Here is a 25,591-nt window from a genome sequence, read left to right as displayed (position 1 = left end):
TATAAGCTTTCCCTTGAAAATACTAAACAAATCGCCAAAACACAGAGAGAGAGAGAGAGAGTGTGTGTGTGTAAGAACTAAGAAGAAGAAGAAGAAGAGGAGGAGGAGAAATCATGGAGGAGGTATGCAGAAAAGACGAAATTACCCTCTCTCTAACCGGGAATATTGACGGAGGACCAAAATTGTCCTCGTCACAATATGAGTGTCCACAAATTGTCTGATTTTTTTAAAGAGGACTAAAATTGTCCGTACCACTATAAGTCTAGGACCAAAAATGTCTTTTAATATATATATATATATATATATATATATATATATATATATATATATATATATATATATATATATATATAATCAAATAATGTACATTCAATGCACAAATAATGTACTTTTAGTATATTAAAAATGTATATTGCATTCATGGTCCACACAATAATTTGCCCATATATATATGGGTAGGGGTGGGTTCTAGTGACAACACCCCTTCACATGAGAAAATGAGAGCACATCCAGATCGTCCAATAAAAAGATTTTAATGGATGAAATTTTCCCTTATTTTAGGAATAATCCGCCTTTTTTACCACAAGTAATAAAGAGAGGTTAAATGGTAATTGTACTAAGCATATAGTAATAATTTTTAGGAATAAGGTCCAAATTGACCACTAAACGTAACCTGAAAGTGCAATTAGGTTACTGAACGAAAAGAGAGTGCAATTAGACCACTAAACACTCCAAATGTATGCAATTTTGCCTGATAGCAGGTTACCATCTATTTCATCAGGTTGCTTGCTTACAACAATGGTGAGTTGACACTTTTAAATAATTTTTAATAATAAATTTTAAAAATAAAAAATAATATATAATAAAGTTAATTATTAAAAATTATCCATTTCACCCCATGATTTTTTATTTTTTATTTTTAAAATTAATTATTAAAAAGCATCAATTTCACCCCAGCGTTTTTTTTATTTTTATTTTTTATTTTTTATTTTTTATTTTTAAAGTTAATTATTAAAAATTATTTTAAAATGCCAACTGACCATCAACGTAAGCAGGTAACCTGATGAAATGGATGGTAACTTGCTATCAGGTAAAATTGCATACACTTGGAGTGTTCAGTGGTCTAATTGCATTTTTTCGTTTAGTGACCTAATTGCACTTTCATGTTACGTTCGGTGGTCAATTTGGACTTTATTCCTAATTTTTAATGCATATTTTCTGCTTGATTTGAGGAAATTTAATTATAGTAGAATAGTAATTTTTGTAGTACGATTTTGACTATATTACAAATGCTAGAGGAACCTGTCGAGGGAAACAAAGCTATAAAGATGACGGCAGATGAATGTCAATTCTACTTGTTTTTTTTTTTTTAGTTTATTACCAAAATGGTCCCTCGACTATTGTGAAATTACCAATTTGGTCCTCGATAATTTTTCTTACCCAATTAAGTCCTCGACTTTAAAAATATTAACCGTTATGGTCCTCCGTTAGATTAGGGGTTAGAAGTCCGTTAAATGAGAGGGTATTAACAGAATTTCGCATGAAGCTCTGCCCTAATTACTTCAGTCGCTGGCCTATCTCGGCCAAATCACCCCAAGCTCTACCCTAATTAACCATAGTAGTCTTCCTTTCAATTTCTGCCAAAGATTCCCATTCCTCCCCCGAAATCACAACAATCGGCGTCGCTTCACTTGCACCATCTCGCCTAAGACCATCCCGACTGCAATTGATTTCTGGAGGTGAATCGCCAAACAGAGACGACATCAAATTCCCCCTTCTAGTGTTCGTCGCTCGACCACCGATCCGAGCTCCTCCGACGTGCAACGATGACCGGTAACATCCACCTAGACTCAGTAGCTCCTCTTGGCATGTAGCGGCATTCTGGGGAGGTCGGGGTCTTCACCGGCAATTTTCAGTTCTAACTGGTAGTGGCAGCAGAAGGCGTCGCGGTTGTGCTCCCTCTTCACCGGCAATCAATTGGAGCCGGAAAATGGCGGCGACTGCAGGCTCCGACAGCAGCCGCCGTGACACCCTTTCGTAGAGGTCGCCGCCGTCAACGAGTTCGGTGATCTTGAACACCGAATATCAATATGAGTGTTTTGATGTTTATTGGGCATTAGGGTTTGTCAAGCTATTTTGCTCCAGTGTTGGAATTTTAGGTTTGGGTTTAGGGTGTTGAAGAAGTTTGGAGAATTTAGTTTATGGATGAGGATAAATCTTCAGTCCATGGAGGAGGGGGTTTGACACGAAGGAGTTTGGCTAACTGTTGGAGGATGTTGGTGGCGCCGGTGAAGAGCTGGAGAATCCCATGCGAAATTCCATTAATACCCTCCCATTTAACGGACTTCTAACCACTATTCTAACGAAGGACTAAACTGTTAACATTTTCAAAATCGAGGACTTAATTGGGTAAGAAAAATTGTTGAGGACCAAATTGGTAATTTTACAATAGTCGAGGGACCATTTCAATGATAAACTCTTTTTTTTCCAATCGTGTTTGCAACCTTGTTAACGTATGCATGCACTGTAGTTTATGGGAACAAACCTCGGTTACATATCTGTGTGCATTTGTGTGTATACTTTTGTGCAGTTTGATAAACTCATATGTGTACCCCCTTCCCCCGCCCCCGCCCCCGCCCCCTTTTTTATTATATGCCTTGGGCACTATACAAATTGAATGTGTGCACTTACATAGACTCCTATATGCACTTAGGCAAATGTGTACAACATACTATGTGCATAACATTTTGGCATTGTGCGTACGTGTGTTTAGTTGTGTGCACTAATGTAGATTAATATGTGCACTTTAGCAAAACGGGAGCAGTATTATCGCCAAGAGAAGACCATGAAACATTGCATACATGTACAAGTATATCCATTTTGATTATAGAAGTGCAAATGGTGAAGCAACTCTATGTTAAACATGCTCATAGTTTAGAATCGCAAAGTGATAAATATATGTAGAGATAGAAAAACAAATTATAATTGTAGAATTTATAATATGTACAACAAGGGAACTCAATGTTAGAGGCATTCATGCACAATGTTTAGCATCTAGAGAGAAGCTCCCTTGGCCCATTGATTAGCTTTAAGCATTTTCCCTTGGGCACTTCTATCTATTGGAAACTGTTAGTATGGAAGGTGTGCTCATTAGAATCCTCAATCATTTGTATCATATCCAACATCGAGATTTCTAAGGCCTTTGTCTTCTCAGCAAAAAGGGTCCAAGAATGACTGCACTTATAAAACTAAATGGGTTAATGCTGGAGGAAGAATGCACATGCATTACACCTTGTGCACATCTATGATGTGTTGTGCACTGCATGACAAAAACTAACTGACTATAGATAGAAGCAAAGTGCGATTTTGTGCACTCATTAACAAAAAGTGTTACAACTTGGAGTAAAATGCACATATAAAACGCAGGTAAACAGTAAGTAGGCAAAGTGTGCGCAAGAGGTAAAAAATGTGTGCACTCTATAAGCAACAATGTTCATGTATAGCAATATGTGCACACCCTTGTTAAGTTTAATGCACTACCAGACGATGAATGTGCATGCACACACAGAAAGCATACAATACTACACTTAACGTAAGAGGTAAAACTCCAACAAAAACAAACACAAACATCTGAAAATAACCACGCCCAACATACATGCACACACAATAGAAAGTAGTTGCACTAACAACAACCGAGAGCAACCAAGTGTTGGACAAAACCACAATGCACACACCACAACCCACACGTGCAAACACTGAACAAACACATCAACAAAGCACAAATGCACTCACTGTGAAACAAAAATGCACAAACCGAGAAAAACACATTCTAAAAAAATACTTGCTTCACACACTAGCTTATAAACATAGTCAATGACAACAAATACACAAGCCAAAAAAAAAAAAAAAAAAAAAAAAAAAGGAAAAAACAAAAACGAGAATAATAAGCACACCATACCAACTGCAAAACCGACGATGCAAACTCTACCCACAGACACCACCAGAAGAAAACACCACAAAATAAATGTACTACTCACCCCACTCGAACACCGCCACTCACCACACCCATCTCGGAATGATTTGGCTAAGAAGAATGCCAAAATAGCGGAAAAAGATAGAAAGAAAAGGGCTTAGAGGCACCCGGAATCCAAACTGAAGTGACTAGTAATGGATCCCAATGTAACCCCCAGCAGGAGGGTCGAAAATATAGTGCTCCCGAGGGGAATAGACCTTGGCAACCAGATCGAGAAGGTCCCGCACGAGTTCTAGCTCGGCGGTGGTGATGGTAGAATAACATTCGACTGGAAGTTAGAAGTCTTCAAAGAGTCCAGGGAGTCGTCGAATGCCAGCCGGCAACATGATGGCTGCCCAGAGAGAAGTTGGATTGTGAGGGGCGACGAAGGTTGCCTCCATTCGAGTAGTCAGATTGGAGGTAGAAGGGTTAGGATTAGCAATAATCCCGATGTGATCATCCGACTAAGTGGATGAAGACGACATAACAAAAGATAGAGAGGAGGTAAAGGAAATAGAGGAGATAGGAGGAGCAACTTGGGAAAGAGAAGAAGGAGGAGGGCAAAGAGAAGACAAAGGCGAGAAAGAACGAAGACAGAATGTAGACTAATAAAAGGATCACCGGAGACGTAGAGCGAAATTTATTGTCAGAGAATCGAAGGAGGTGAAAGTAAAAGTGAGAGGTGAAAGCAGAGTATTTATAAGCAGAGAAGGTCAAGTAGATGGCGATACGTGGCAGCAGATCGGACGATGGGCAGGCGAGGAGTCGACCATGGACAAGATGTGAAGCGTATGCAGGAAGCCAAATGAGTTTTTAAATTTCAAAATGCGGGAAAACGATGAGGTGTAATAATTTGGGCTCTTTAATGGGTCGAGTGCACGAAATGTTCGCAAGAGAAAGGTTCAATGATAAGACTCGATTAGGTTGCCTTGAGGTCTGTAAAAGGAGACAGCACTTAGTCAATTGTGCCTCCTTGTAAAAGGAATGTGCAAAGGTGTAAGGTTGGTAGTCGATTAGGTTGGCTAGAGGCTGTAAAAGGAGACGGCACACAGTCATCCGTGCCTCCTTGTAAACGGAGTGTGCAAATGTGCAAGGATGGGAGTCGGTTAGGTTGGCTGGAGGCTTGTAAAAGGAGTCGGTACTCAGTCAACTATGCTTCCTTGAAAAAGAAGTGTGCAAAGGTGAAAGAATAGGAATCAATTAGGTTGGCTGGATGCCTGTAAAAGGAGTCGGCACTTAGTCAACTGTGCCTCCATGTAAAGGGGGTGTGCAAAGGTGTAATGTTGGTAGTCGATTAGGTTAGCTAGAGGCCTATAAAAGGAGACGGCACACAGTCATCTGTGCCTCCTTGTAAAAGGAGTGTGCAAAGGTGCAAGGAGGAAGTTGGTTAGGTTGGTTAGAGACCTGTAAAAAGAGTCGGCACTCAGTCAACTGTGCCTCCTTGAAAAAGAAGTGTGAAAAGGTTTTAAAAAGAAGTGTGCAAAGGTGCAAGAATAAAAATCAAATAGGTTGGCTAGAGGCCTATAAAAGGAGTCAGCACTTAGTCAACCGTGCCTCAATGTAAAAGGAGTGTGCAAAAGTGCAAGGATGGAAGTTGTTTAAGTTGGTTGGAGGCTTGTAAAAGGAGTCGGCACTCAGTCAACTGTGCCTACTTGTAAAAGGAGTGTGCAAGGTGTAAGGATAGGAGTCGGTTAGGTTGGCTTGAAGCCTGTAAAAAGAGTCAGCAATCGGTCAACCGTGTCTCCTTGTAAAAGGAGTGTGCAAAGGTGCAAGGTTGTGACACCCCGGAAATTCGTTCCTTAAACGCGAATTAATTTATTAATTAATTCCTTCTTGCCTTGCAAATTCCTTAATCAATAGTCGGAGGACCTAAATTGACTAGACTCTTTAGTCAATTGACTTGGTCAACAAGTGGTACCTTGTGTCTTATGCCTTGTACCTAGCCCTTGGGTTCTTCCTAACAAATTTTGAAGACAAGGAAGGTTATTCTAGACATTTCACAACCTATCTTGCTACCCAAGATATTTCCCTTAACCCTCCACCACTTGTCTTCCCACACTAGATAAGAAAGATCATTCTCTCCATCTTCTCTCTACAATTGCTCTACCTTCTCTCTAAAATGAAAACCTAGCTTACTCTCCAAGCTAAGAAGAACCCACCTCAATCCTTGCTAGGGATCATTCCAAGATTCCACCTTTCCATCTCCTAAACTTAAGGAAGGGTAAGATCTAGGATTAGTGAGTGTTTTTAATTAGCTTTACCTAGTCTTTATCTAAGATTAGTGTCTTTCCATGTGGTTTTGGTTGTGTAAGAAGACTTGGTTGAAGAGGAGCTTCAAGGAGAAGCTTAGGAGTGTAGAAAGGAAGAGTTTATTGGGCTACAAAGGTAACCCATGCTATACAAAACCTATTTTCTACTTGCTATTGATGATTCTTGACTTCTATTAATGATTCTTGGTGTTAATGTGAGATTTGATGCATAATCTTGTGATAATGCATGTTTAGAGCTTGTATCTAGTCTTCTTAAATGCTATCTTTTGATCTATTCTTGGGTTCAAGTCATTTCATTGTTGTATGTGAGATTTGGGTGTTTTAGACTTGAACTTGACCTTGGAGATGAAATTCCCCGAAGGGAATTATTGTGTGTACAGGATGTTCCCCGCAGGCGGAACGGCGGGCAGTTGTCCACCCGCCGCCCCACCCGCGGGTGGAGAAGTGTACCCGGCAAGCAGAGCCGCGGGTAGGTACCCACCCGCGGGGTACATATATGGGGTGCGATGAACAGTTGTTTTTCCCGTGGTTCCACCCTTTGGTACATGATGTTTTGGCCTCCCTTTGTCGGATTGTTGATCTTTTGGGTGTCTCCTTCATGTTTCGTATGTCTAGAACAATGTCCTAAGTATCTATGTTAGGATTTGGTGTCTTGAATCGTGCTAATAATCCAACTTTGTGATTTGTTGGATTTATGTGAGTCTTTGAGGTTCGTTGGAGCCGTTTTGGTTTACCCGTTTGATGAGCATGCTAGATATGATGTCGTTGATGCTAGTATGTGTTGTTTGTCCATCCTAATGGGGATTGGCAACTTGTGTTGCCAATCATGTTGATCTTGGATTGAAGTCTATTGTTGTTGCCCGTTGTTGAGTATCGTTTCATGTCTTTCATTGAAACCTCTCGAGTGAATCCCTTGATGTGATATTGTACAAATGTTGTACTTTGTTGATTGTTCCTTGACTAAGTTATTGTTGGGCTTATCCGTTGTTGAACACACTTCGTGTGGAATCTATGTTTTGTTGTATCTCTAGATTCCGTGTGTATGGATTCTTATTGAGATGTTGGATTTGATGTGATGAGATGATTGAGCTGGTAAAGTGGACAGTGTGGGGACTTATGTGTGAACTGATCCGGTAGTGGGTTTAAAGCTCCGGATTGCCGTTTGGATACTTATGATTTGTGGGCAACTTGGGAAACTCCTTCCAGTTGCCAGAGATAGTAGCTAACCCGTTGAGCTTGGAATCTCAATAGGGGGTGTATACACTTAAAGTTGCTAGATCTGCTTCCATTGGGCTGCCGGTCCGAGTCGGTGCGATGACTCTATGGTATGAGATTGATGATTTGGAGCCCTCTACACTGGTCCACTATGATTCGGGTCGTTGAGATAACTCTACGATGAATGCTTCGGTGACTATGTCCTATGTTGGCTTGGAACATGTTGTTGAGTATGTTACTTGTTGTCCTTATTGACTTGTGGATTGTTGTTGATGGTTGATCTTTGATGAGACTTGAGAGTGTTATGTTGAGTCTCTTGATGTTCCATCTCTTGGTTTTAAAATGATATATACCATATTCCCTGTCTCAAATGCTTTTGCTTATATCTATATATTATGATACTTAACGCGTATTGGTGGGTTACCAGCATCTTTCGCTGACGGGTATTATCCCTATGTTTTTACAGGTTTTGAGTAGCTTATGGAGACAGCGCTAGTGGAACTTAGATAGTGTAGCTCTATATGTTCCCTTGTTTAGACTTATGGCATGTGTGCCTTATTTCCCTATGACTTTGCTTTTGAGTTTTTGGTTTAGATTTAGCCTGTGCACCTATGATGAGATAGGTGTGGCAAAGCACCTTTGTATTTAGACTTTGCTTCCGCTTATTCTGAATGAATGATTAGCTTGCTTTTCCCTTTATTTAAGCTTTTAAATTTTGTTAAAATTGGGGGTGTTACAAAGGTTGGTAGTCGGTTAGGTTTGTTGGAGGCCTGTAAATGGAGTCAACACTCAGTCAACCGTGCCTCCTTGTAAAAGGAGTATGCAAAGGTGCAACTATTCAAGACTATTCTCGCACAGAGAATGTTCTAGGTGTCCTTTCGAGTTGTTAACTAATTTAGCATCTCGAACCTTGTGTCCTCTCGGATATAATTGGTTGACTTTACCAATCATCCCTTAACTCCTTGAATGATTTGACTTATCACTCAGTCTTGATTAATACACAAGAGGTAGACCCTTCCATAATTCGGTCTTAGCAACCTCTTGGTCTTCATCTTCGAGCCTTCAAGTCTTCTGGCTCTTTATAACACCTCGGCTACGAGTCGTTGAGAATCAACCCCTCAAGTTAAGTCTCGGCTTGTTGTTGTTGATTCTCCTTAGAGTTAACCCCTTGGATAACTCCTTTGTAAAAGATTTCGACGTCCTCGAGTGTTCATACCTTTGAATACATTTTTTGTATACTCGGTTGAGCATTCGATTATGATCCGAATGACAAGAGACTAAGCTTAAGTCTAGAAAATAAAAAGATTGGGGGGTCTAACTCCTAAGCTTTGTATCATCAAAATCTGATTACAAAGTGTTCCTTACAAATTTCCCTTTTTGATGATGCCAAAACCTATACTATTACTATAAGGCTGAGATTATCCATGGCAAGGACTTTCATTACATTCAGCCGAATAGTGAGTTTGACAAATTTTTCGAGTAAAATTAGTGGTATAAGTAAACTCAACGCAACCCCAAAAAGTCTTTTTATTCATCATTAAAATCATTACAATCAGAGCGACGACAAAAGAAAGCTAACTATTACAAAGTTATACCTTAACCAATTCGACCTCTTTCGTTATTTCTTCCTTGTCGAGATGGTCGTTGATTGCGCGTCAGGTAGTGTAGATGTCATTTTTGACAATGATCTTCTCGAACTTAGGACTGATCCTAAAGCTCATGTAGTTGTTGAAAGCTTCAAGAACATTACTACCCAGGATTACCCCTCGGTAGTGTTCATCCCATCTACAAAAGATTTGTCAGATTCCTTCTGCATTTCGAAAACGGCTTTGAATAAGACTGTTTGCTCTTTGTCTCTTCGAACTTTCTCGAGAGCAACACCTTTAGCCTTGATTTTCCTGATACAGTGATACGTGTCAGATCCTCCTCTCGCTTCCTTTTCTTCTCCTTGTCAACTTCCTCTTTCTTTTTGTTTTCCTCACGAATCTTCTAGTTCATGTGGATTTGGTACTCTCGTCTGCGATAATTAGTCAAGTGCGTCATGTGGGGGAGGGGGATATTACATCCTCTGAATTTGTCACCACTTCCCTAATAATAATAATAATAATAATAATAATAATAATAATAATAATAATAATAATAACAACAAAAACAACAACAACAACAACAACAACAACAACAACAACAATAATAATAATAATAATAATAATAATAATAATAACAACGATAACGATAGCGATAACGACAACGACAACGACAATAACAATAACAATAACAATAATAATAATAATAATAATAATAATTATTATTATTATTATTATTATTATTATTATTATTATTATTATTATTATTATTATTATTATTATTATTATTATTATTATTATATTAAGGACAATATAGTAAATTGATTCATATATAACTCTTAACCAAATACATTAATATTATTATTCCCACAATTCAAACCAAACACATAGGGGGTGTTTGGTTCATGGAATCTTAGGTTACCCCAGGTAATAGGATTACCTCCAAGAAGGTAATATGAGATTTTAGGAATGTGAGATTACCTTATGTGTTTGATTTGGATTGTGTAATATAATATTACATTGTTTGGTTAAAGGTTGTATTTTAGGTTATATGGATCAATATACTATAATGTCCCCAATAATAAATAAATAAATAAATACAAATATGTGTGTGTGTGTGTGTGTGTGTGTGTGTGTGTGTGTGTGCGTGTGTTTGTTTGTGTGTGTGTGTGTGTGTGTGTGTGTGTGTGTGTGTGTATTTGTGATTATATAAACATATATTTATATTTATTTTATTATTATTATTATTATTATACTATTATTATATAAGGATTAGTTAACAAGGGCAAAATTGAAATAATTCAAGGTATTCTAAGATTACGTATAAACTGGTGGTAATCACATTACTTTGAAACATTACCGCCAGAATCAGCTGAGGTAATATAACATTAACAAGTAATCTCATAACTTGAACCAAACAAGGCAATATAACATTACCAGACTCAGATTACCTAGGTAATCTAAGATTACCTAAACCAAAGCCCCAATACGGTAATCTTACATTTCTAAAATCTCATATTACTTTCCTGGAGGTAATCCTATTATCTACGATAATCTAAGATTCCGTGAACCAAACGCCCCTTTAAGGTATGAACTCAATCAAATATCAAAAAGAGTAATTTACATAAAACAATAGAAAGATTTGTAAAAAAATTAACATATTAAACTTACAATTCAGTATATCTTAAATCCTAAACAATCTTCTACTTTTCATTTTGCTTCATAGATTCCTCCTCAATCAAGACAAACAAGTATTTAATAAGGGTTTTGCGATAAGAGTTGTGTATATGTGAAGATTTATAGAAGAAATTTGATAAAATTTTACAAAATGATCTCCTTTTAATAATTTGAAAATTCAAAATAAATTGTTAATGTTTACCCGGTGTTGTAAAAATCGGCCTAGGCACTAGGCGGCCCTAGGCCATTCCGCTTTAACTGTTAGGCACAAAAAAAAATAAAATAAAATAAAATAAATTAGCTGCCTAGGCGGCGAAATCAGTCAAAATCGGTCTAGTCGGTCTATTTCTTCCGATTTCGTCCGTCAGGTCCAGCCGTCCGTAGACTAGTTTGAGACTTTGAATCTTTGGATGATTGAAGTATTTGAGTATTTCATATTTGAGTATTTTTATTTTTTTAATATTGTTTTGATGTTATGACTTATGAATTGTCATTATTTCATTTATTTGGATGTGTTATTTGATTGAATGTTGAAAACATCTTAATTAAAATTGTCAAACTACAAGTCTGCCACTATTTTTTTAGCGCCGCCTAGATTCCACCTTGGCGCTAGGCTTTGTCAGGGCGCCCGACTAGCGCCTACTGCAACCATGTGTTTACATACAAGTAATAAATTGAAACTTTCACTTTCAACATAATTAAAAGGAAAATTTGTATAAGGTAATTGATAAAGACATGGACCTCGGAGGGCCAACCGTCAAAGCAGGGTGTCTATCTTTATTGGTGAGGTGTTGACCCAATAAGAATAATAGAAATCTATTGTGCTAAGGAGAGAAGGAAACCTAGAGCAACCTAATATAAGAGTTACTATCAGGGGGTATCAAACCCACAACCAAGTGGTATGGGTTCCTCACCTTCAACACAAGTACCAACCACCCAAGCTACTCAGATTTCATGTATCAAAAAGCAAGATGCTCTACTTAGCCATGTGAAAATTGCTAGAATACAGGTATTGGGGGGGAGGGGGAGGGGGGGGGGGGTGGCCTGGGGACACATGTATGGCAAAAAATAAAGGCAAGCTAGTATCGTACATTTGTCAAGTGTAAAGTTTTCAACAATATAAATATGGTGCTTGACTTCCTTTAGAGCTTAGACATCATTCCTTAGTTTACTTAATGGTATGGGTTCCTCACCTTCAACACACACATTATTCTTAGTCCATTCCTTGGGCTATAACTTATATTATTTATTTATTATAATAGTCTATTTCTTGAGCTATAACTTGTATTATTTATTTATGGAAAAATTGCATCTTTAGTCCCTGAGTTAAAACTAAGTTCCGACTCAGTCCCTAAGTTATGGCCGTATCATAGTTTAGCCCCTCAGTTATGAGCAAAATGGCGAGTTTGGCCCCAAGCGTTAATTTTCTGTCTGCAGCTAACGGAAAACATAACAACAATTTAATAATAGAGGGGTAAAATAGGAATTTCAAATTATAATCCCCTTCTTATGTTGAAACCAATTGTGCAACAGTCATTCTTTTCTTCTTATACCTACAATCGAAGGTCTTTTTCTTCCCCAAGCTCTAAAATCTCAAATTCGTCCACTTCCAAACTGCAAAATTCACAGGTAAGTTGTTTCTGTACTTTATATGTTTAAATAAATAATCAATATTCTCAGTATTGATGAACTAATTTAGCTATTAATTATAGGATGTCATCTCTTAGTTGTGGTACTTCATCTTTCCCTCAATTTGGGGATAATTTTCGATATAGATGTGATGATTTATTACCCATCAAAATGTCATGGAATTATGCTAATCGAAGGAAAATATACCAAGCTTGCCATGTTATGGAGCAAATTTTTGTATTTGTCAAAAAATTGTAATGTAAGTTGCTTTTTTTTTTTTTTTTTTTTTTTATAAATAGAATTGAAATATTGAAATTTGATTTTTTAGAAAAATGTGAGTAGGGTTTCTTCGCTGATTAATAAGTAACTTAGGGCTTTTGTCGATTTGGGGGAAAATATTTTGGCTAAGTTTACAAGTTTTATTAAGGAATTTACTTCTTTACCCCTGGAATTAACTTTGTCAACACACCAGGCTACTAGTGTCAGGGACCAAATTCGCCAATTCTCTCATAACTGAGGAACTAAAAATGGATACGGTAATAACACAGGGACTGAGCCGTCACTACGGCTATAACTCAGTGACCAAACTCGTCATTTCCCCTTTATTTATTATATTTGGGCTACCCTATTATTTATTTATTATAATAGTCCATTCCTTGGGCTATAACTTGCATTATTTATTTATTATTTGGGCAGCCGTATTATTTATTTATTAGAGAAAATTACACTTTTGGTCCTATGACTATAGTGGAGGTGGTAATTTCAGTTCGTGACTTTTAAAAGTAACAGATTTAGTCCTTTTAGTAAGCTTTTTTTACACATTGAGTCCTTCCGGCTAAATTGCCGGTAGAAATCCGCCGGAATGTCAATTGGATTTGTTTATTAATTTTTTGGGAGGGGTAAAATCGTCCGCTCAAGTCATAGAAAAGGGGGGGAAAACGGATTCCCATTTCCCACCTTAATCAACCTCCACGCAACCCTAATTTTGTGTGCAAGTAGCGGGAAGACAGCAGAGAAGCGCGAAGACAGTGTGGAAGAAGGAAGAAAGCGGGAACAAAGAGAACTCTTCACTTCGCCTACTGCAATGCGTAAATCATTGGCGACTGGAACGGGTTCTGCCCCAAATACGCTCCAACGAAGTAAGTTTGAATAATTTGTAACTGTTTAAATTGTATGAATTTTATAGTGAATGAGTTTGTGTTGTTTGTGTGGAGTGTTTTTTGTGGAGTTGAATGGAAGTTAAGCATTTCTAGGGTTTGCAGTGTGGGTTATATATGCATAAAGCATAAAGGAGTTTGTACTTGTGTCTTGTGTCTTGTAATGTGGGGACCATTTTCTGTAGTGGTATGTTGTTTATTATTGTTAGTATGAATTCTGATGAGTATGGGAAATTGTTGTAGTGGTCTGTGGGGACCAATACTACTGCTGTAGTTACTGATTCTTGTCATGTGCATATATAGGGTTTAGGAAACATTGTTGTTATTCTGTGGGGACCATTATGTTTAAACTTTTTGTGGTCAGGAATCATTTTCATATGACTATTGTTTTTCTGTCTTGTGGGTACCACTCTGTTGACTGTTGGCTTTACAGGAGATGGTGTTGGCCTATTTGAAGTTGTCCTTTTCCATAATGGGATAGTAAATAGGGTTGGTGAAGTTAAATACTTGGGTGGTGATGTAGAACTGTATGAAAGAATGGAAGCTAATGAAGTGTGTCTAGATGTGTTGAAGGATAAGATAAAACAGTTAGGGTATAGTGAGGTTGGTGCCCTGATTTATTGTTATTGGAATGATAGTTTGGAGTTGCTACAATCAGACAATGATCTTATACCTATATTGAATGAGGTCAACCCAAGTAAAATGTTGGAGTTTTGGGTTGAAACAATGGATGACCAGGACTTGATTGAAGCTGATATGGAAGTACTGGAGCCAGAAAGTGATTGGGAAGATGAGATTGAGGTACAGAGATTGGGGGTAGATGAGCAGGTTGATGTAGGGACTGGGGATGATGGCCAAGTTGTTGATTTCAGAGGATGATAAAGTAGATGAGTAGGTTGTTGTAGCTCAAACAAAGAAAAAGGTTAAGAATTTGGATGACATCTTCTTTTCTGATGAGGAGTCAGTAGTGGATTCTGATAGTGATGGTGATGGAGAAAGAAAATGGCCCATATTTAGAGCTGCAACAGACATGAAAGACCCCCATTTCACTTTAGGCATGACATTTGCTTCAAAACAACAGTTTAGGGAAGCAGTTCAAAATTATGCTTTCAATAATGGCAAAGAAATTAGAACTCTAAAAAATGACAGGGAAAGGGTCATTGTTAAGTGTACACAGGAGGGTTGCCCTTGGAGAATAGGGTTGAGGAAAGTAATAGGGTCATTTGCATGGAGGATTTTGAACATGGTAGATTAACATGAAGGTTGTTCTTGGGTTTGGGAGAACTCAATGGTGAAATCAAGTGTTGCTGCTAAGAGGTGGGCAACTCAATTAAAAGATCACCCAGATTGGATGATGAGAAAGTTCAAAGATAAGGTTTGCACAGAGGAGGGATTTTATGTGAGTGATTCACAAGCATATAGGGCTATTTGGAAGGCAAAGAAGATAAGAGTAGGTGATGAGGAAGCCAACTTCAAAAAGATTTGGAGTTATAGAGAAGAAGTCTTGACAACAAATCCCGGGTCATCATGTCTTGTTAAGTTGAGTGACTTAAAAGATGGAAGTGGGAAGGAAAGATTTCTGAGAATGTATGTTTGTTGGAAAAGCAGCAAGGAAGGCTTCAGGATGTGTAGAAGACTGATTGGGGTAGATGGTTGTCACCTTAAATCTGAAACTGGAGGGATGCTTCTGACTGCTGTGAGTTCAAATGACTGTATATTTCCATTAGCTTATGCTATTGTAGAAGGAGAGAAAAAGGAATCTTGGATATGGTTTCTAAGGCTGTTGAAAGATGATATGCAGATAAGTGATACAGAGGAGGATGAGTACTGCTTCATAAGTGACAAACAGAAGGGTCTAATTCCAGCCTTTGATGAAGTGCTACCTGGTGTGGAAAACAGATTTTGTGTGAGACACCTACATGCAAATATGAAGGTGGCAGGTTTCCAGGGTAAGGCTATTAAGGATGCATTATGGACTTGTGCTAGGGCAAACACTGTAAATGCTTACACTGATGCTTTGTATAAACTAAGGAGATTAGATGAAGCTGCATACCAATGGTTAGGTGATAAAAGCCCAACATAATGGTCTAGATCTCACTTCTCTACAAAATCCCATTGCGACATGTTAGTGAATAACATTTGTGAGTCTTGGAATGCCTCTATAATGGAAGCAAGGAACAAGCCTATCATTGAGTGCCTAGAAATTATAAGGAAAATGATTATGGCTAAGTTGTTTGAGAATAGCCAGAAAGCTGCAGAATGGAAGTCCTTGATATGTCCTAAGATTGTCAGGAAGTTGAAGCAAATAGAGAAGGCTGCATCTGGTTACTTAGCAACACAACGTGATTTCTTCAAGTTTGAGGTTAGACACTTATATGGGGATCAACAACAAGTTGACCTTGAAAGAAAACAATGTTCTTGTAGGAGGTGGGAGCTGACAGGCATTCCATGCAAGCATGCAATATGTGGTATATGGAAAAAATTTGGGAAAGGTGGAGTGTTTGACTTTGTCCATCCATGCTACTCAAAAGAAACATATATGAAGATATACAATGCAAGTATCAACCCAATGGCAGGTCCTGCTGAGTGGCCTAGGTGTGATATACCACCCCCATTGCCACCCTTGTATTCTGCTAAGGTGATTGCTTGATTGCTGACCCTTATCCTTTAACTCTCTGCTGGATCAAAACTGATTTCATTTGTTGGTGCTTTTCAGGTTGGGAGGCCCAAAAAGTTAAGGACAAGATCAGCTGCTGAGTTGACCCAAGATGGAAATAGAGTGTCAAGAAACCACATTCAACTGCACTGTTCTGTATGTAGGGAAGCTGGGCATAATGCTAGGAAGTGTCCATCTAATCCAAATAAAAAGGTGTAGTATTATATTATGTTGGATTACAGTAAACTGTATATAAAACAATTGTAACCTAAACTCTATGTTTTTCAGTTGAAGCCAAAGAAGATGGTCATCTATGCCACTCACCAAATCCCCATCAATATGCCTACAAGAGAGCACCAGAGTGGATTAGGACAGCAGATGCATGGCCAAGGGGAACATAGTGGCTTAGGGCAGCAGCAGGATCATGATCAACATGGCCAAGGGGAACATAGTGGATTAGGGCAGCATGAGGTTGATGCCCAGCATGGACAAGGGGAACAGAGTGGATCAGGAGAACCTCAGATGAACCAACAGCCAGCCAAATCCAAGAAGGGAACCAAAGTGAAGCAATCAAACAGGAAAAAGCCATACTATACAAAGAGCAAGACTGTGTTGAAGTCCAAGTTCTTTGGCAACCATGATGACCCAATTGACATTGAGTGAATGCATGTGAAGTTAGTTTGTATGTATGTTTTGATGAAGTTAGTTTGTATGTATGTTTTGGTAACTGATTTGGCTGCTAAATGATTACAAACTGTTGAAAGCAGCTTGTTTTGGTCATAATGTATGATAACTATGAGATTATGGTATGCAGTGTTTTGGTCATAATGTTATGCTCTAACTGTTAAATCATGGGCTTTTACAGTGTTGCTAAAAGAGTCACACATTGCTGAATTGTAAACCAAAACAAACCATCATCCTTACATTAACAAAATAAACCATCATCCTTACATTAAGTAACCAAACCATAAATCTTACATTAACACAACATACCATACATCTTACATTACCATGATCCTTACATCACCAACCATTACACAATTCAAAAATTACCAAAACACATTACAAATACTGAACACTTCTTTGGATCAGTTCACTAGCAAAACTTACAACCAATAATTAGTGCAACTATTACAACAAGAACTGCTACAAACTTGTTCATCCACTTAGAACTACCAACCACTTTGCCATCATCTTTATTACCTTTAAGCTTCATATTTAATTTCTGTATCTCTTCATCTTGTCGGTTGATGCGTCTTAGCAATCCCGGAATTATTCTCTTTGAACGATAGCACATTGGAGGATCATACCAATCAATAAATCCACATCCCACATTACCCTGGATTAATTCAAAGAACATTTATTCAATTTCATTCATACATCCGGTACAAAAATTACAAAAACTTGTAAAAACAAAAACTTACAATAGCACCGGAGCATTGTCAAAATCTACGACCGGGATTTTCATTTGTCCATGAAGTTCGAATTTTCAATTGTTCACCACATCTACAATGGATAATTGGAAACCTTTCCCCAAATTCATAGTACTCAGTAGCAGAATTAGAAGAACAAGAAGAATATGAATTAGCCATACCCAGGACGACCTGATGGAGAATGGAGCGTGCGAGTGGTGCGACTGATTGCTTCTCTTCCACTTCGTCTCTTGCTTCCTTCGCTTCTCCCAGAACTGAAAACCCTTCTGCGTGTAGTTTAATTAAGGTGGGAAGTGGGAAGTCGTTTTTCCCCCTTTTCTATGGCCTGAACGGACGATTTTACCCCTCCCAAAAAATTAATAAACAAATCCAATTGACATTCTGGCGGATTTCTACCGGCAAATTAGCCGGAAGGACTCAATGTGTAAAAAAAAGCTTACTAAAAGGACTAAATCTGTTACTTTTAAAAGTCACAAACTGAAATTACCACCTCCACTATAGTCATAGGACCAAAAGTGTAATTTTCTCTTATTTATTATTTGGGCTACAATTTTGGACCAGTATCTCGGGCTTTGTATGCACTTTTTTGGGCCCAACACCCCGAGCAATAATACTATTATTTTCCTATCTTGTTCTGTACCTCTACTTCCGATTTATGGTAGACCCGATCCGAACAAAATCATCAATAATAATTCATAAACTCAGTCTACAATTTAAGTATAACTAATAAACTAATACGGTCATTTTCCCTTATAATAATAAGAGATTGCTAGAATATCATAATATTTTAATAATTTATTTATTTCTTTTGCACTATATATAGAATTTATAAATAATTGAATTATTGAATATATATATATATATATATATATATATATATATATATATGTATGTATGTATGTATGTATGTATGTATGTATGTATGTATGTATGTATGTATGTATATTTTTTGCATACTAATTGTTTTATCACTTAGAAAAGGGTTAATTCCCCAAAATGTACAATTTATATTGTTTGTTGTTTTAAAAATCATATAAACTAGAGAAATATATTGAACATATATGGAAAAACAAGAAAATTATATAAACTAGAGAAATCTTAAGAACACATTGCATGTATATATTAGACTATAAGCCATATCTTTTATTATATATTTTTTCCTCCAACAAAATCAGGACGAGGATATAGGAACAAAATCAGGACGAGGATATAGGATGAAAGTTTTTCCCTAGTACACTTTTTATGGTTTTTCATTGGGAGTAACTATTGCCTTTATCATCTTTATATGTCTTGTCACTGCCATGTATATATGTACATTTGGGCATGCAGAGCGGCCCCAATTAGTCATGCAATCATTATGGCATCCTTTGAATGTAAGCTGCGAATATATAATTTTGCATGAGAGATGCAATGGTAGTAAATGTACAATGTTATTGTAACATTAAGATTAGATTCTTTCATGGCATTGATATATAGCAGAGGTGAATGGAATGAGTGTGAATGAGAGTGATCCATGAATCAACATATATAAAAGACAATCCATATGAAATACATATATGTATATCAAAACTATTCCATCCGAGTAAAAAGATAGCCCCTTCCATATTTATGTTTGCCAAATATTTCAAATTTGGTCTTGGTCTGTCCCACCCACCCCAACATTGTCTCACATTTTAACATATGATTTTCACGTTTCACAGTGTTTTTTGTTAGCCATGAGAATACCATTTCAAAAGGGTCAAGTTTAAAAAATAAAATAAAATAAAAAATGAGTTTTTCAATGGTCTAAACAATAAACAATATAAATTGTCACTTTTGTCTTCATTTTAACACGTACTTAACACCAAAGTTGACGGAAGACCATTTTGACTTAAAATTCAATAGTCAAAGGACCACTTTAGATGCAATTAAAAGTCAAAAATTAATTTGAGAAAAGACTATAGTCGAAAGATATTTAGGAATTAACCCATTAGAAAACACTAATAGAGAATAAAGTTGCCTTGCTGCTTAACAGACGACGAAATTGAGAACTATCACAAATTCAGTGACATGCAAAAACAAAAGAGAATAATATGCAAATAGAAACACCGTGGGAAAATAAAAAGAAAAATTAAAACCTAAATAAATACATTGCTTTTGTCCATCCTACAAAAGGGAGTTTTTGTCCATAAAACAACCTTACCACACAGTAAATGCCCTATTGACAATAGTTGGATTGATCATGTTAGAACGGCAAACTTGCAGGACCCTTAACCATACTTAACTCATAATCTACCCCCAACTGCAATCATTTTCAACTCCGCTAGCTGCTTCATACAACTCCCGCATTGCCTGAAATGACATACAAGAGTTACTAAAAAATGGCAAATTATGCTATGGACCCGTGTCCATCATGTGCATGGTGAACACGCTATACACTCATAATTTTTATACTGTAAATTCATAATTTCTAAACTGTAGATTCATAAAGATTATAATGTAAATTCATAATTTCTATATTGCAGATTCATAATTTCTGTACTGTAGATTCATAATTTCTAAATTGTATAGTTATCAAATTATGAATCTACAGTACAGAAATTATGAATGTGCAGTATAGAAATTATGAATCTACATTATAAACTTTATGAATTTACAATATAAAAATTATGAATCTACAGTACAGAAATTATGAATGTGTAGTATAGAAATTATGAATCTACAGTACAGAAATTATGAAATGTGCAATATAGAAATTATGAATCTACATTATAAATTTTATGAATCTACAGTATAAAAATTATGATTCTACAGTATAGAAATTATAAATCTACAATATATAAATTATGAATGTATAGCGTGTCCACCATGCACATGGTGGACACGGGTCCAGGACATAACGCTCCCTAAAAAAAATAACTCTCCTATCAGATAGATCGAGTCAATATGAAAATATAATACTTATACTATAAAATGTAATACTAATTAATAATAAAGTGTTTGTTACTTTATAAAGGAAAATCTAATATTTTGAAGAAAAATACTTTTAAATCAAAATACAAAAATATTATATTTTTCTTCAAAAGTATTATAACTTCTCTTATAAGTATCATTTAGAGTGTTCAGTGGTCTAATTGCACTTTTTTTCGTTCAGTGGCCTAATTGCATTTTCAGGTTACGTTCAGTGTCCAATTTGAACCTTATTCCTTATATATTCTAGTATAAGTATTACAAATTTACATTTTCATCTTGGCCCAGCCCATCTCACGGATGGTCTCACACAAGTTTTTGACCAAAAAAAAAGGTACATGCAGAAAACCAGTTGTTATACAGTGGACTATGGTCCACACATCGCTGTGTGGACCATGATCGTCGAATGAAACTGTAGTAGAATTAAAATTATACTTTAGTATTACTATAATGAAACTAGTGTGTAGAAAATGAAAAAAAAAAAAAAAAAAAAAACAGAGTACATTATTGTCAAATGAAACTGTAGTATAATTAAAAGAGAAAATTTCAATTTTGGTCATATAACTATAGGGGTCTTGTTAATTTCAGTCCCTGACTTTCAAAAGTGTCAATTTAGTACCTTAAATATGCAATTTTTGTCAATTTTAGTCACTCTGGCCAAATTTCGCCTGAAAATTTTAATTGTTAAAATAATGAGGGTACTTTGGTCGTTTCGCGCCTCTTTTCTTCTTCTTCGGTGAGTCCATCTCTTTCTCTCCCGTTTCCGGCGTTCTTTCTCCCTCTAAACCCTATCTTTAATATCATCAAGCCTCCTTTCCCCATCATCTTAGTTCATTGCATTCACCGGAAACGGGAGAGGAAGGAATGGACTCGCCTAGGAAGAAGAAAAGATACGTGAAATGATCAAAATACTCTCATTATTTTAACAATTAAAATTTTTCGACGAAATTTGGCCGGTAATTTGGCCAAAGTGACCAAAATTGACAAAAATTACATAGTTAAGGTACTAAATTGACACTTTTAAAAGTCAAGGACTGAAATTAACAAGACCCCTATAGTCATATGACCAAAATTAAAATTTTCTCTAATTAAAATGATTCTTTAGTATTACTATAATGAAACTAATGTGTGTGGAAAATGAAACTAAAATCCAAAACCATATAATAACATATATTGTCAAATGACCTGAAGTGCAATTAAAATTATACTTCAACATTACTATAACTAAACTAGTATGTGTGGCAAATGAAACAAAAAAATAGAGCTCAAGCAATGATGTATATTATCAAATGAAACTATAGTAGAATTAAAATGATATTTTAGTATTGCTATAATGAAACTAGTGTGGAGGGAAAATGAAATTAAAAAACATAACAATATTGTCAAACGAAACTGAAGCGTAATTAAAATGATACATACTTCATGGTCCACGCTACTACATAGAACATGGTCCACGATAAAATTTGCCCAGAAAACCAGCAAATTTTCATTTATTAGCTATCTATCCTTAAAGGTGGGGGAAAAGATCAATGGGGAACTCACAAAAAGGAATTCACATAATATCCACTTCAGTTTGCAGAGTAAATATCCAAGCTAATACAAAATAAGGTATCACAGAAAACATTAGTTTGCTAGCAATTTTTAAGAAGTGGAGCATTTTAGCAATTTTTAAGAAGTGGAGCATTTTGAAACATTTGACCACTGCTTATTGCCACATTATTTAAATTGGGAACACATTGAACTACCTCAAAAGAAAATTTCTAGAGCTGCTTAACAAGAAACATGTACTTTTACAAAGCTTTACGATAAAAACAAATAATCATTCTAGTTTCCAAATTCTTTTTCTAACTTGTAGAAGAAAGATAAGGGCAAAGAAAATATATATATATATATATATATATATATATATATATATATATATATATATATATATATATATATATAGGGAAGGGATCGTGTGCGGGGAGTGCTTCCCGTGCGGTTTTACATTAAGCATTAAACTGACACACTTAAAGTACACAACACACGCACATTAAGCACACAAACAAAACACCTTCATAACACAAACTCACGCACCTTAAAGCACAAAACTCACGCAAAGTACAAAACTCATGCACCTTAAGTTTCAACAACTACTCACATTAAGAACACAAATCTCACGCACATTAAGCACAAAACACACGCACCTTAAGTACAAAACTCACGCACCTTAAGCACAAAACACACGCACCTTAAGTACAAAACTCACGCACCTTAAGTACAAAACTCATGTACCTTAAGTTTCAACACTACTCACATTAAGTACACACCCACGCGCCTTAAACACAAAACTCACGCACATTAAAATCGCACAACCGCACGGGAAACATTACCCGCACTGGAACTTAATTCTATATATATATATATATATATATATATATATATATATATATATATATATATATATATATATATATATATATATATATATATATATATATATATATATACCACTATGCCAGTGCAATAAATTTCTACAGAAAAACAAAAAAAAAAAAAACAAAAAAACAAAAAAACAAAAAACAAAACAAAACAAAAAATCAAAAAAAAAAACATAAATTTATAAATTCTCTTAGTTACAACAAAGAGTAGAGCTTCTATGGTTCAGGAATATACCATATATGCTTGTAATTTCAAAATATATAATGAAGCATCAGTAAAATGTAAATACATGAGAAGTCAGATAAAACTTCAATCAGAACCATAAAACTTAAATGTGGCTAATCTGCTAGAAATACATATGGCAATGCCAAAAAAGAGAGAAGCTAGACTGTAGGCATCATTAGTTTATTTACTTTAGAACACGGTTGCAAAAATGGATAGGCACCCATTGGGCATTTGATGGGCACCTAACTGAAAAAATAAATAAATAAATAAATAAAATATGTTTTTTTTTCTTCTAGGCTTCTAGCAAGTATTCTTCCCATATAATAGAAATGTTCAATAGCACATAATACTGTAAAAACACATAATACTCCAACTATAACACATACAACCCATTTGGGACAAGCAAATTAAAAATAAAATAAAAGATTAAAAAACAAACAGCCACCTAGTTGGTCAAGTGCTTAATATGGTGAATTTCTCATTCTTCCCTTTGGCCTAGGGGCGCCTAGCACCTAGGCCAATTTTTACAACACTGCTTTAGAAATAAATAAAAAGAAGTATACATTATGGCATCACTGTATAACAACGCAATCCTTTTCTAGAAGCACAGATTTATGATTTTTGTTACCATAGATTCTACCATTCTAGAAAGTGGTTCTACCAATCATCTAGTGATCTGACAGACTCGAACAATGAATTACCAAATAAAGGTAAAGTTAATGAAGTCTCAAAATTTTCCCAATCAAGAGTAGTTCTATCAATCATCTAGTGATCCGACAGACTCAATCGATGTGTTTACCAAATAAAGGAAAAGCGAATCAAATCTCTAAATATACCAAATCAGGAGTACACTAAGGGGACTTATCCCAGTGGCAAGGAAATGCTAGTCATGGGCTCATGGCAGGCACTAACCATTGAGCCTCAAGTCTCAACCATACTTCTGAATGAAAGATTTCTATTTTTATCTTCTCATATGAAACAATCACTCTTTTTGCTACTATATGGATATAACAAATATGGAGTAACAAAAATATTACATGAGAAGCCTAAAACAGTAACATAACCAAATGAGATAGAATTCTTCTTCTGCACTTAAAGCTTGAAGAACTAAAGAATTGAACAAGCTCACAGAGAAAGGAGATCAAAGCGCATAAAAAGCATTCACCAAAAACAAAGAGAGGAATAAAGTACCAAATATGAGGTAATTTAACTATGCCAAAAGTCTAAAGAAAGACATCACTTAGCTTATTCTCTCTGTTAGTACCAATATTCCTCCCTTTATCCTTAGAAGACTCTCAAATTTATTTAACATATATTGCAGTTCGATTCAAAAATGCCTAAAATGTCCAATTTAGAAGCACAGAAACAACTTCCGGTACAACATAAAACTATTGACAACTCAATACACTTAACAGCATCTACAATTTGCAAACTCAATTTATGTCAACCACTAGCCTGTTCTTTTTCCAATGTGGTCTCAATTAATTTCTAGAAAGGGCAGTCTTAAGCTTAATACTCATTAATGTTTCCAATCATTAATTTCCACAAAACAACAATTAGCAGAACGGTGGAAGAGCAACCAAATTTTATTTGGGGTAGAAATTAAAGGACTATACCTTTCAGAGAACTGTGAAGCAGATCGAAACACCTCGTACAAACAAACCACAGCAGCACAACCATCAGAATATCTAAAAAGCGTTAAGAATCCCAATCTACTATCGAATTAATGAACACAATAAACTCATTGCGCAGTATTCAGGAGACCATCAGATCTACTATGTATAATCAAAAGACCAAACAAAAACTGGCAATAATGGAGGATACTGAAGAGACATCGCTCCCACCAATCGAGCATGTACAGGCCGAAAGTAACATTGTATAGATAGATTTTCCGCTGAATCCAGTTCATCTCTCCTTCGATAAATTCTACAAGCGGACAGTGTGAAGGAATAGTAGAAATGTATCGTTTGATATAGTCTATCGGTCAATTAACGAAAAATGGAGTTATTTTAAGAGTAAAAGACATTTTTGGTCCTAGACTTATAGTGGCATGGACAATTTTAGTCCTTTTTAAAAAAATCAGACAATTTATGGACACTCTTATTATGACGAGGACAATTTTAGTCCTCCGTCTAAATTTCCGTTAGATGGCATGTTAAATAGGGGGTAATTTCGTCTTTTTAGCTTACGTCATCCATTTTAACACAATAATTTAGTTCTGTTCTTCATTCGACATTGACGAGCGAAGAGGCAGATAGAAGAAGCAGTCCTGGTCGAAGAACACTCTCTCTAAACAGGCAAATCTGGTCGAAGGAAAATGCAAGGAGGAAGTTGTAACTCTTCCAGTTCATCAACTACAAGGCG

At 36.1% G+C, this 25,591-nt stretch overlaps 1 long non-coding RNA gene across 1 annotated transcript; it reads right to left on the bottom strand.

The window, feature by feature from the left end:
- Positions 1-19,655: 19,655 nt before the first annotated feature.
- Positions 19,656-25,195, bottom strand: LOC109159599. Its single transcript, XR_002050622.1, has 3 exons — positions 25,052-25,195; positions 24,844-24,915; positions 19,656-19,963 (listed from the first exon to the last, which is right to left on the bottom strand). It is a non-coding gene; the product is annotated as an uncharacterized LOC109159599 (long non-coding RNA).
- Positions 25,196-25,591: the final 396 nt, after the last annotated feature.

This window comes from Ipomoea nil, unplaced genomic scaffold, assembly GCF_001879475.1.
Source record: "Ipomoea nil cultivar Tokyo-kokei standard unplaced genomic scaffold, Asagao_1.1 scaffold2833, whole genome shotgun sequence".
NCBI lineage: Eukaryota > Viridiplantae > Streptophyta > Magnoliopsida > Solanales > Convolvulaceae > Ipomoea > Ipomoea nil.
Note: the sequence above shows the minus strand (reverse complement) of the source record. Positions and strands in the feature narration are given on the sequence as shown.